This window comes from Nannospalax galili, unplaced genomic scaffold (assembly GCF_000622305.1).
Source record: "Nannospalax galili isolate Female #2095 unplaced genomic scaffold, S.galili_v1.0 scaffold43, whole genome shotgun sequence".
Taxonomy (NCBI): Eukaryota; Metazoa; Chordata; class Mammalia; order Rodentia; family Spalacidae; genus Nannospalax; species Nannospalax galili.
This window is the reverse complement of record NW_008353342.1, coordinates 2,801,920-2,814,831: the sequence shown is the minus strand read 5'-3', so window position 1 is coordinate 2,814,831 and position 12,912 is coordinate 2,801,920. Positions and strand designations below refer to the sequence as shown.

Sequence of the window (12,912 nt, the reverse complement as noted above, 5' to 3'; positions counted from 1 at the left end):
CTCTCTCTCTCTCTCTCTCTCTCCCTCTCTCTCTCCCTCTCTCTCTCTCCATTCTTGACTTCTCATGTCCTCTGCCCTCTATTAAGATGTAGGGTTGCACCTGAACTACACCCTGAGTGTGAACATTCAAGTCTCTTGTCTTCTCAAACATAAAACAAGTGCTCCCTTTCCCCTGCTCCTAACTTTCCTTCTACACAGCAGTACCATCATTTCCCCAAATCTCCACAGTGAAAGCCTGAAGTTCTCTCTGACTGACATGTCCACTGGTCTCCAAATACTGGAGTTTTCACCCAGTGTCTCACTTCTTCTCTTCACTGCTACATAGGATCTCATCCTGCCTACCTCGAACCTGGTGATCCAGAGTTACCTCTCTGCTCCAGCCTCTGCCCTTGGAATGGACCTGAGCAGTGAGTTGAGGTGGAAGGACCCATTGGCAGTGGCAGGCTCATCAGGGGTGGGAAAAGGAGGACTGTGGTGTGTGCCAGCTGAGACTCTCCCCTCACAGTGCTGTTCACATTGTTGATGTGCCTGCAGGGTAGAAGGTGCCAGGGCCAGGGCTGAGGATAACCACCATGTGCTTTTTATGATGCTACATATGTACTGAGACCATACAACACGGAACACTATCCTAAGAACTGAGATACAGTGATGGCCGCAAGGAAGTCCTTGTCTACATGAAGCAAATGCCATCCTAGGAATAGATAGATTAAATTTCACTTATTAAAAAAAGATTCAGTGTGGTAGAGCAATACGTTGTAAGATTTATGTTAAAGGAAAAATAAAGTCAAAGAAAGGAAAGAAAAGTCTAGGGGATGAATGGCCAGGAAGCACTTCTCACCATCACTGGGGAAATGTGATTCAAATCCACAGTGAGACATCACCACACACTCAAGAGGATGCATTTTAATTAAAGAAACAGAAAATAAGTGTTCACAACAAGGATGTGGAGAAATTGAGTGAGTCTTCCAACATTGGTGGTAGGGATGTGAAAACGGTCTGTCTGGTTCTCAAAAAGCTAAACATAGAGCTACCATATGATCCCACAATTCCACTCCTACACATGTGTCCAAAAAAATTGAAAGCACATGCTCATGTGAAACCTTGCATACCAATGTTTATAATACCACTATTCACAATAGCTGAAGGATAGAATCAGGTAAATGGCAATAAACGGATGAAGAGATGAACAGAATGTGATGTACATGGACCATGAAATACCAGCCAGTATAGAGCATAACACTTATACATTAAGGAAGCTGGAGTGTAATTCAGTGGTAGGCCTCTTCCCTAACATGTGAGACCCTGAGTTCCAGGATTGCAAAAATAAAACATTAAGTAAAGTCAGTCAGACACAGAGGAGATGTAATGGGCAATGCCATGCAAAGCAGGAAAGCCCAGAGAGATGGGAAACAGAGCAAGGACTCCCAGTTCTGGAGAGAGGGCATAGCTGTGTGACTGCTTAGTGGGTATGTCATTTCTGATGGAAATGTTCTAGAAGTAGATGGTAGTAATGGTCAGGCAAAATTATGATGTACTAATTACCATTAAATTGCCCATTTGGTGAAAATGGTAAATTATATGTTACATGCACTTTACCACAATGTTAAAGGAAGTCAAGGAGGATGGTCACAGGGTATTCTTGGGATAGGGGTGTCAAGGAAACTCTGAACAATGAGGTGGGATTTGGGCAGAGCCCTGACGCAGGAGGGTATGAGACTTAAGTACACTAAGAGAAAGCCCTAAACAGAGAGGAGGCAGCACTCCAGCTCACGGACAGCTCTGAGCAGCCTAGTCAGCATCCCAGCTTCCTCACAATGGTGTCCCCTGTACTGAACCTTCTGCTCCACAGGTTCACACTTCCCTTCCTGTCCCCCTCCCCCCAACAGAGCATCAGCTATTTCACCGTCCCAAGACATCCTGGACACTCCCAGCTGTCTGTTACCAACAGAACTAGTCCTCTGAACATTTGGGTGGCCCCTGACCTTACTGCTCTCAGTCCGGGGACTGCTTCTTCTTGGGGGCAGTTTGTGAGTGACAACCTCAGACTGAAGTTACAGCACCTAGCCTGTTGCTCATCCTCATCTGCAGAGTGCCCTGGGTAGCTGGCCCTTCTCTAAGTTACTGTGCCCCCATATGTAAAATGAGGCAGGTTGAGAATAAAATAGATGACTATAGGGTGTTTAGCTTAATACCCAATACAGGGCGAGTTCTCAGTGATGGTGGCCAAGCAGCCGCTTCAATCTTCCCTACAATCTGCAGCTGGAAAGTTAATGCTTCATTTTGCATCCCCTGGAAACACATGGCAATCATTTAATGAATGTAGGTGGGAGTCAGATACAGGATGAGTACTGAGGTCGATGCTGATATTCTTGGAAACAGCCTTCCCCGTCTCTGGTGACATTTGGGGCAGAGAAGAGAATGCACTTATTTGGCTGACAACTGATTGATTGATTGATTGAATTGGCTCTAGTATCTAATTGTAATAAAATTTTCTTCAACAAGTGTGAGAGAAAGAGAGAGAGAGAGAGAGAGAGAGAGAGAGAGAGAGAGAGAGAGAGAGAGAGATTAGCCAATGAATACTTTATTCAGTCACAATGAAATATACTGACAGATTTCATAGGCAGAAAGGTTTACAAAAGAATTCTTCAAGAAAGAAAGAGAGGGGCGGTGGCAAGGTTTTCAAAAGAAATGGTCCATCTGGCAAATGAATCACACTTTTCCTCTCAGAGGAACATAGTTGTTGGCATTCAAAGACAATGTTAAAACAAGTTACAATTGACTTCGGACAAATCTTAAACTTATCACTGGAGAAAGCTGTGAGTTTTTTTAATGCGTGAATAGAAGAGAGAACAGTTCCACACTTTAAAGTGGAATTGCGGTATCGCAGCGCTCACTGCTTGAAGAGAGGCAGCAAGAGGAGACAGCCAGCGCAGCCTTCCTCAATAAGAGTAAATGATGAACACAGGCTGGAAGCCGCTCCTGGATGCATGGGTCATGCAGCCAGTCCCAAGGCCCCTGCCCCAGGCAGAGGATCTGCCCGGCATGTCTCTGCGTCCTCCCTCTATGAAGCTTTGAAACCTAGCCTTGACCACAGGCAATAAGGCTGCTCCTGCTTGGCTTGTTTACCTCAGACGCCCAGCCCTCTCTCCACAGAGAATGCCCTGTAGTTTTCTCTCCACATGACATCTTTCTATTTCTCTTTCAGAGAAATAGGAGTAAGCACTGTTCACCAAGAGAAAGCTAAAGAGCACCTGGTTTCTTTCAAAGTATCCTCACCCTATTTTCTTAATCAGCTTTCCCACAAAATAAGAAAGGGGAAAAATATTTACCTGAGGAGATCTCTGATTTGTTTCTGAGAGTCTAACCAGTTTTCCAAAAGCTACTCGATGCTTCTGCTGAGGGTTTCCTATATCCAAAGTGTGTCTCCGATAGCAGCTCTGAGTTTGAGCTCTGAATAGAGGCTGTTATTTTTAACCACAAGGTTCCTAGTCAGCGGGAGGAGGGCTGGGAATAAGGTTCCTTGGCACACAGAGGCGCCATCCACCTCCAGTGAAAAGAGTTCTTGAATCTGATGTAAGAATTTAGGGGGTGGCTCTGAAGAGCCTTCGAACTGACTTTTCCTAACCTAGAGGTTATAACCATGGCAAATTCCAAAGGAGTAAGATAAGACACTTAACATGTTTTCTTATAAAAGAAGCCACAGTGGTACACCCTGCCAAATATTGTCAGCAGAGACAATATTTGGGGTTGAACTGAGCTGCCTGGCTGTCGGAGTCCTGGGCTCAGGATAGAGAGAGTTATACTTGCGGACAGATTTTTCTGCACAAATAAAGGAGCTTTAGCAACAAAAAGCAAATGGGCAGGGCCAAGTCACACAGTTGGCGTACAACTAAAGTCACTGTCCTGTGGATCCCTAGGATGCCAAAGGGCAAGTAGATAACTATTATGGACCAGTTTACTAAGGAGGATTAGTCTGTAGATGAACTTGAATGAGTGAGGTTATGCATTGGTGGTGTACTTGTGTGTCCCTCACCTCCCAAACAACTCTTGAAGCATAGACCTCATTGGACCAGTTGGAACCCGCCCCCCCCCACACCTTGATATTTTGGCAAATGCAAATACCTCCTTTGAACTTGTAGGAGAATGATTTATCACACACAGACTCAACAGCAAGAACCTGGGCTACTGGGATGACCAAAGAGCCTTTCCAGCCAGTCCTCCCCAGATGGCAAAAGGGTTTAAGTCCACTTTTGGAGGAACCCAGAAGCATTCCCATTAAGCAGGGCCATAACTCAGTTTTATACAGAGTCTTTCATCTCAAAGGGGTTGGAGGTGCTTTTGCATCAAAATGTAAATTATCACAGGCATAGTCACCATGGGGATGAAACACTGCTGCCTAGGAGCAGCTGGCTGAGGCATAGCCAGTCAGCCAGGAGCCTGGGTGAGACAGCAAGATAGGCAGCCAGGACCTGTAAGGAAGCATGGCACCTGTCCTTCTAATGGTGGCTTTTCCTCCACAGGGTCGGAAGGGACCTCTTGGGTATATCCCAACTTCTTCCCGAGTTTCTCTCTGACCTTGACCGGTAACCTCTTCTCAATCCTATACTGGCCCACAAACATAAATTGTGCACTCAGAGAGGAATGGATAAGCGAAGAGATAAATGGAGGTTTTCAAATTTGGTCTGGCAGAGCAAGGCTTGGTGTTTGCTTGGACAAAATGACACCTATGGCCCATTTTTGTCCTTAAAGTTTTGTTGGCAAACAGCCATGCTCATTGGCAGTTATTATCTGTGGTGGGTACCCAGGACGTCTTGAAATTCAAAGATGCTCAAGTCTTTGATATAAAATGGGCTAGTGTTGGCATAAACCTTTGCACATTCTTCCACAATCACTTCTATGTGACTTGAAATATCTCACACAATGCAGATATGATGCAATTTGTTTTCATACTTATTGCTTAAGAAGTAGTGGCAGAAAAAAGTCTATGTAAGTTTATTTTCTTAAAAATATAATAATTACAATAAAATTTTAAAATATATTTAAAAGGAGCTGGAGAGATGTCTCAGTGGTTAAGAGCACTGACTATTCTTGCAGTAGGCCAAGGTTCAAATCCCAGCACCCACATGGTGGCTACAACCTTCCATAACTCCAGTTTCAGGGAATTTGATGCCCTCTTCTGGCCTCCTCGGGCATTTAATGACAGGGGTGCACTTACATACATGCAGGCATAACACTCATATATATAAAATAAAATAAAAATTTAACATATATATTATGATATTTACTTATTTGTTTATTTGTGTGTCTGTGTCCGTGTCTGTGTGTCTGTGTGTGTGTGTGTGTGTGTGTGTGTGTGTGTGTGTTTGTACATGTGGGGCCATGTACACATGTGGAGGTCAGAGAACAACTTGTACAAGTCAGTTCTCTCTTTTCATCATGTGGCTCCCAGGGATTGAACTCAGATCATCAGGCGTGGCAGCAAACATTGTTACCCTGGCCCATAGATAAGCAATTAAAAACTTGTTTTGATGTTCTGTTGGTTGAATCAGTGAATATAGAACTCAAAGGTATGGAAGGCAGGGTAGGCATCTTGTCTCTGTAGCTTCAGCATCACCATAGCAGAGTGAAATGGAAATCCCAGAAACCCAGTGCATAGCCAGCAAGGCCTAATTATAATGCTCTCTCTGTTCCATTCCAGAAAAGAACCCCTAATGTATAGAGTTCTGTATTGTATTTTACTGTTCTTGTTTCTTAAAGAGTAGAAGAAAGGGACAAGGAAGTTTTTTCCACAATCCCTCAAGATAGCACTGTGGAAGAAAAATCTTCTTAAGATGCCAACACTGATCCTAGATTGGACTGCAGAATTAATGCATTTCTCAAATCTCACCAGAGAACTTTCCTTATGCAACAGATGTTGATTAACACAGAAATTCACAACTGTCCAACTTGTAGAGAGCAAGAGGCTGCGGGGTTCTTATTCCTGAATACGACACCTATATCAAACTTCTTCCTCCCAATGCTCAGGGTACATTGTGGAAGAGGTGGGAGAAAGATTGTAAGAGCCAGAGGTAATGGATGACCAGAAGGAAACAGTTTTCCAGACAGCTGGGCAGTTACTCATATGAACTCACAGCAATGGTGACAGTGACAGCAAGCACAAGTCCCATGAAAGCTAAAACCAGAAAAAATAAATCCCAGCACAGACATGAGGAAGTGGATAAGGAGCTCTAACCCCAGCTAAGGAAATTGTGGCAACAGATGGCTGCTGGGAGAGGCAGAGACAGTCTCTTTCAAGTATGGGACTCTTGATAGATTAACCAAGATTTAGTGGTTGGACCCACACTGAAGGACATTTGGAGACACAAATTAGACTCTATAGGCCTTATTTTATATATAATATATATATATATATATGATAGAGCACATTAAATTGGGCAGGAGGCAATAAGGGGAGGTGTGGCTAGGGGAGGTGATCTAAACACTCTCAAATTATATTGTATGAAAATCACAAAAATTAAAGAAACCAAATAAACAAAAATATACCAACACCATATTAGGGCCCCAGGTCTCCAATTACATTACTTCTTCATCAGAGAGCGTCTTTCACTCAGATTCCTGCCAAGCCACAGGGATGCAGCATGTCCTTGCATCCCTGAAGATGCCATAGAACCCATGGAGCCCCACCCAGGGCCAGCCAGCGCACTTGTTTTTGAAGCCCTCGCTGTTCCTTCCTGGGTTCATCATATTTTGTTGGTGTTTCTCTGTAGTTTTTTTTAACTTAAAAAAACTTCATTGAGAATACATGCATATAAGGTGTTTTGATCAAATCTGTGCCTACTCCCTCCCCTCCAACACCTCTGATATCTCCCCATCACTTTTTTCTGACAACTTTCTTTCTCTTTCTTTCGTTTCTTTCATTTCTTTTTCTTTCTTTCTTTCTTTCTTTCTTTCTTTCTTTCTTTCTTTCTTTCTTTCTTTCTTTCTCTCTGTGTTCTTTCTTTTCTTTCTATCTCTGCAATTCCCTGTCTACTTATCTCTTTGATTATCTTATTAATGGCTGTCAGTTTCCTGAGAGGGAAGAGGTAAGGCCTCCAGGCAGATTGTGCGTTCTAGGGTAGCCCAGGCTACCCGATGAGCTTAAGGTCAGCCTGAGCTACACAGGAGCCTGTTTAAACATAAAAACACATCTTGTTTATGTTTGTTGCCTGCCCCTCCCTCAAATCCAATACAGCATAAGGCTAGAAGGAGTGCTTGACCGATAGAGACTGCGTAAGGAACTCAACCAGTCTTGGTAGTCTACAAGGACAGCCTCAAAGGAAATGAACTAAAGGGTTTGTCGGGTATTCTCTGAAGACTAGGTTCTCCATGGATGAATTTGGTCCAATCCTCATCCCTAGGTGGGACTGACATTTATACATTCTTGTGTTAGTGGATCTCTTCATTTTGAATTTCTTGTAAAACGAGAATCTAACACTCATTTGGCTGTACAGTGGCACTGAAGGATGTATATTAGATAGGAATGAGACTGGGTGTCCTCTGACTTCTCTTATGACTCCAATTCATGGGAATGTCCTAGGATCTCTGATGTGACATCATCAGAAGATGAAGCTATCCCATGGTCAAAGGAGGCAGCTTGTCCCATCAACCCAGAGCACAAAAGGCCAACTGCCACATGGAACATGGCATTGGCATTAGACCATCTTGAAAATGGTGCTGTCACTCCCCTTATCAGTATCCATGGTCACACATGCATCAATACCTGGAAACACTGGGCAGTGGACAAAGGTTAGACATTTAATACACGCAGGGCCAAGTGGCATCTAGTGAACAAGCAGCCTTCCATCGATAAACTTGGGCTTCCTACTTTACACCTCCTCCCCACAGTAGCAGCTGGAATCTCTCTCCTGCAGCCAGGTGCAGGCAGATGCCACAGGCTGCAGAGTGAGACACATGACAGAAACTGCAACTTGGTGAAAACCATGAGAGGTGGAAAGGGTACAGATGTACTCTTCAAGAGGATAGGAACACACGGCAGCAGACAGCAGCTTTCCAAGGCTATAGGGAGGGACAGTGTGGTACACTGTCTTCCAGGTGAACTCAGGGGCCTGGCCCTGCCTCTGCCACAACAACCTCCCACTCTGTCCGCTGGGTCCCTTGTATTGTGGTACTGCTGATACATATAACCTGCTCACCCATAATCTCTAAAACTTACTGACAACTTTAATGAATCACATGTTGGGGTCAAACTAGCCAGGAGGATCATTTGTTATTAAGCAACACATGCATGGCTATGCCAGCAACTTGAATTTTTACTTCCTGGTGTTGAGGGTTCAACTGAACACTTCACACATGTCAGGCAAGCGCTATAGCACTGACCTGAGTCCCTAGCCTCAGTATGGTTTCGTGTGTGGGGGTGGGTAGGTGGGATAATGTGCACATGAGGGTGGGGTGCAAGCACATTTATGAGAGCATGTGGGGCAAGAGGAAGATGATGTCAGATGTCTTCTTCTATCTGCCCTCTTTCCTTGAGACAGGGTTTCTCTAGACTGTTGGCCAGCAAGTCCCCAGGATCTACCTGTCTCCCAGTCAATCCCCTGTTACATGCAGCCATATTCAGCTTTTTCATGGATGCTGGGGATTTGAATTTAGGTACATATGCTTGCAGAGCAAGTCCTCTTACCCACAAAGACACCTCCCAGCACTTCAATATGGTTTCTTAAACAAAACTGTCTTAACTTTCTGATCCATAGGAAAGTGTTTCCTGTCGTTTTGTAACAGCCCCTGGCTTCACTCTCCCCACTTCTCCCTGTGGGAGGAGGGGCTAGCTCCATACATCATATGCCTCAGCATTCTGCCACTTGTTTCCCATCTGGTTTCACCTTCCACAGACACTGATGGAAGGTGACAGGTGGGTGTAAGGGGAAGCCAGCTTATACCTCCCATTTGTCCTACTCAGTATCCCCAACAGGGCTGCTGTCCCTTGTTCCTAACTTTAGCTGTACTAGGACAGGCTACTGGACACAGTTCTACAAGATGACCCTGAGTCTGTCCTTCAGCCCCCACATAGTGAGTGGCATCTTCCCGCTGTCGATCATCCTTAAGAAGCTCACCATCTTCATTTTGCTTCTAGTCTTTCTCATTGTTTCTATCCCCAACTACAGCATGAAATTTCTCTGCCTTTGAAGATTAGAGAGCTTCTCATTTCCCTAGATGGCCCTGATGGATAGCATCTCTACTACTTATGTCAGGGGACGAAGGAACACCTCATGCCCACTGGCTGACATCAGGCCTGTCTGTGCTGCATCTGCCTGTGTGATGGAAAGGCTCTTACTGACTTGGAGGAGATCAATTCTGCAGAGTTGGCCACAATGAGGCAAGTGTTGTTGGCACTGCAGCTACGTAATTCTTTTGGCTTTTACAGAGAACAAGAAACTGTGTTCAAAGAGATTTGTAGATGGAAAATGTCACTAGAAATAGCAGCTGAATCCTGATCTCACCAGCCAAAAGATCTCACAAGAACCAAGCAAGATGGAGGAAAAGAAGTGTCAGCTTGTAGGAAACTTGAAGATGTTGCCTGATTTTTAGAAAAAGAAACTCAAGAACATTTTTCCTCTACTCATAACAGGGAAGAAGGGAGCATAAATGCAAGGTATTCATTACAGCATTATTTATTAAAAGAATCCTAAGACTCCAACAGTCAGAAAATGATGCTTTCCTTTACAATATGTTTTACCCTGTGGAATGGCTTACAAGTAGCAGGCATAATTATGAAGAGACGTAGCAACTTGGGAAATATTTATAGCCATGTTGAATAAATAAAACCAACAAAACTGATAATATATCTGCTCTGATCACAAACATTTTAAAATAACAGGCACCTAGGACTGGCTGGTAGGGTCATGGAGGGACGGGGAGTAGAGAAGGTGAGGATATGTGATACAGGGTGGGCGCGCTATAAAATCGCCTTTGCTTTTATAAGGAAGTCTTTATGATAACTATTCTCCTAACTCCTGTCACCCCCTCCCTTCCCTTTCTTTTCTTCTTTCTCCTTTCCCCCTCCTGCTTCCCTCCTCAGCCTTCCTCGTCCCTTCCTTATCTGAGCTGTATAATACTAAGTGATGACAAGTAAGGACTAGCAAGACTCCTGGCAGATAACCATCAATGTGTCCATTTGGGACATGTTGAATACTTTTGTCTAAGAAAATAAGAATTCAGATGTGGTGGCATACCTTTAATACCAGCACTGGGGAGGCAGAGGCCAGCCTGACCTATATAGCAAGTTCTAGGCCAGCCAGACACACATCTACTATGTAATACAGAATTTTACAGATGTGTCCTCCCCTCTCTGTGCTGGAGTGTTGGCTAGATTGATCTTGTACAGATCTTGTTCAGTCATCCATAGCTGCTGTGAGTTCATGAGTACATTGGGATTTTATTTATTTGTTTGTTTATTTATTTATTTACTTATGTACTTATATCATTTTTCAGTACTAGACATTGAACCCAGGGTCTTTCACATTCTGGGCAAGTGCTCTATCTTGGAATTATATCTAGAGCCCAATATTTATTTATTTATTTATTTATTTATTTATTTATTTATTTATTTATTTATGTTTTTTGAGAGAAGGTCACCCTGTATAGATCAGGCTGGCCTGGCACTGATGTTGGTCCTCCTGCCTCTGCTGCCCTGGGATTATAGGCACATGTGTCCACCCTGGGCTGTAGAGCATGGGATTTGGATCTGCAGCTTGCATTTTCAACATTTTGCAGACACTTTCCACAGACAATTGAGTCTTCTCTTGCCACAGTCAACAGATGAAGACATTGAGGCTAAACAATGTGAAATGACCTGTTTAGCCTGACAAATCTAGCGATAGTAGAGATGGGCTGGAAGCATCTGGCACCCTGAGTCTAGCACTGGCCTCTACGTTAGGGTAGCTTCTAAATAATTAAGATAACTAATCAGCTAGTTGGGAAAGGAAAGGAAGATTAATGGGAGGGGAAAGGGGATAAGTTACAGTAATGGGGATGAGCATGATCAAAATACATTATATACATGTATGAAAATGCCACAATGAAACTAATTATTGTGTATAATTAATATATGGTGATAAAGAAAAAAACCCACTAAGAAATGGTGGCTTATCAAAGCCAGTGTCTCAACATGCAGGCTTCTAGAGCTGCTTTGGTAAACATTGCCAGTGTGCCTACCTGTTCCTCCTGCTGGACAAGGGGTGTCTTTTATTTGCTACCATCAAAACTTTCTGCCCAGAGACTGCTCATGCTGCACTGACTCCCAGGCTGGCAGAGAGCATCCCGCTCTCTAAGAAGCAGGATACACAAAGTGGCTGTCTGCAAGTGTGGGGTAAGACCACCTCACAGGGCTGCAGTTGAAGTAAATGCAGGTAAGTATGTGAAGGACTTGGCACAGTGTCTACCATAGCAAAGCAAACTATCGAGCTGTAGTAAGAATTCTACTACAGAGGGCAACTGAGTGTTATGTGACACTATTCCAGAGGAGATGTGAACAAATGTTTATTCGCCTCAGATAGGGAACCTATGATAGACCAAAGTAAAGAAATCACCAAAGTCTGACTTGGTGAACCAGTAAATTTTATTGGGGTTACTTACAAGACTATGATTGAGGGGCTACTTACAGGAACAGAAATGACTCAAAGACAACTGTATCACCAATTAACTAATTGACTAAGGTCAGAATATCCCCATGATAAACCTTCAGAAATTAGGATCAAGAAAACAGTGTTATCTTGCTTCTGAGATGTACAAACTTAGAGCTCCTCTAAGAGAGAAAGCCTCTTTGTACCATGGGACAAAGCCTGCTCCACATCAGCTCTACTTCCTAAGTGCTAAGAATTTGACTGATATAAATTCTTCTTACACTATTTACATTGACCTGTCATCACATTTTCCTCCTGTAACTGGTTTTTACAGCAGATTATTGGGGTTTTTTTCCTAGGATTTTGATTCCGTAGACCTTAAAACAAACTCAGACTTCTGAAAGTTGGTAGGGTTTGGTATCCACATGGCTGAAGCTTTTTCTAATACACTATACCAGCAGCAAGGTAAATAGGAGGAGCCTGTGGTTGTCCTTCAGTGATAAGCAACTGAGCAGGCAAAAGTTGCACACAGGAGCAAGGCGAAAACCGGAGTGAGCAGAGCGGGTTCAAATGTTGCTTAGGATATCTTTAGAGAACAGACAGCAAAAAGCCAGGTAGAAAACAGGGTCCACAACACTCAGAAATGAGTCTAGACACAGAGTAGGGAGGGGTACAGCCAACTCAGGTGGAGGGACACATATAGAAGTTTCTGGGAAGAAATCAGATTTATATATGGCTACGTAATCCTCTTTTAAGAACAATATTTACAAGGCTGGAGAGATGGCTCAGAGGTTAAGAGTGAGTGCTGCTTTTGCAGAAGACCTAGGTTCAGTTCCCAGCACTCACACTGGGCAGCTTACAACCACCTGTAACTCTAATTCCAGGGAACCTGATGCCTTCTTCTGGCCTCTGTGGGTACCTACACGCATGTGGTGCACATAAATTCATGCAGGTACATTTTATACACATAAAAATAAATAAATATTAAAAAGTTAAAAGAACACTACACACAGACAGTGGCCTAATGGAACATAGGACTTGAATCAATAATTCCCAGCCAAGTTGAAATTGAAAGACACTGTAATTACTGGTTTGATTTCACAATGTCCCAATTTTTCCTTCCCTATATCTCCAAAGAGCTCATCAGTATGGCATCCAGGCCCGAAGTACACCAAGTTTCTCCTTTATGTGGCTTAACATTTCCAGAATTCCCAACTCCAAGATTAAATAACACTTGGGATGAAGGTTCCAAGAACCACATTTGCACATGTGTTCTTGAGAGAAGTCACACTCA

At 43.5% G+C, this 12,912-nt stretch overlaps 1 protein-coding gene across 1 annotated transcript in view; it reads right to left on the bottom strand.

The window, feature by feature from the left end:
- The window catches only part of Jcad (junctional cadherin 5 associated), a 103,294-nt gene extending 99,869 nt beyond the window's left edge, over positions 1-3,425 (bottom strand). The window contains exon 1 of the mRNA XM_008850526.2: positions 3,330-3,425. The gene's annotated coding sequence lies outside the window, so the exon portion shown is untranslated. The remainder of the gene's footprint in view (positions 1-3,329) is intronic.
- Between the last annotated feature and the right edge of the window lie 9,487 nt (positions 3,426-12,912).